The sequence below is a fragment of the Acyrthosiphon pisum genome, chromosome X, assembly GCF_005508785.2.
Source record: "Acyrthosiphon pisum isolate AL4f chromosome X, pea_aphid_22Mar2018_4r6ur, whole genome shotgun sequence".
In the NCBI taxonomy this organism is placed as follows: domain Eukaryota; kingdom Metazoa; phylum Arthropoda; class Insecta; order Hemiptera; family Aphididae; genus Acyrthosiphon; species Acyrthosiphon pisum.
Genome location: NC_042493.1, coordinates 46,896,846 through 46,897,915, shown reverse-complemented (window position 1 = coordinate 46,897,915; position 1,070 = coordinate 46,896,846).

Here is a 1,070-nt window from a genome sequence, read left to right as displayed (position 1 = left end):
AGCACAGTTTATTTTTATAGTAATTTTAAGTTCAAATTTGGACGAAATTACATATTAAAAAACCTGGAATAACTATTTTAGTTACCTATTTTGTTGTGATTGTATAATATTATTTGTGGGTACTTGAAACTTCTAAAGTATACTATATTATATATCTATGATAGTACCACGGTTTGTTGTTGATGTATAACGCGTTACCTAATGGATATTGTGATATGATTCATTTGGAATTTATTGTTGATAGGTACCTATTATAGGTCAATATTTTTTTATTACTATAGATAAGTATACCTATAATATGTATGTCTAATAACTAGACTGACAAATCGTCTCCGCTCAGAATCGTTTTTCTTATACAGTGATATTATTATATCATTGAATTCAAATTTAATACTATCCATTATACAGTTACTCACTTGTAAACTACTGCACAGCAGAGCGACATCCACTTACCCACCTTTTTTTATTATGTTTTTTTTTCAAGGCAGGCCTTTGTTTGTGCCAAATGTAGTTTTATTGGGTTGGTTATTTCTTGTTCACATTTTGATGTTTGAATATTCTTCTAACAGCATCTATAAAGTATAAAAATTATTTAAATTGGTTAGACAAACAATAAAATATTTATAGTTTATAAATTTAATGATGATTTAGATATTTATTAATTATTATTATTTACTATATATTAGATAGGTAGGTTAAACATTATTTTAATATTTGTATTTTATAAGTACTGTGATTCATTGGTTGAATTAATTATTTAAACATAAAAGAATATTTAAATTATTATAATAAAATAGTATATACAGCACACATTTACCAAATACACTATTAGAATTTTAATGTTAAAAATTGTTTTTTTTTATGCCCAATCTATGAGAATAACATTAATAGGTTATCATCAAACATTTTGTATAAAATAGAACGAACAGTTGCTCCCAGCGGCGTAGATACGATTTAGAAGGTATGCTATATAATAATATATTTATATATGTGATAAATAGGATTCGGATTTGAAAGCAATATAATCAATAAAAAAAGCATTTAAAATGTAAAAAAAAGGCAAAAAAAAG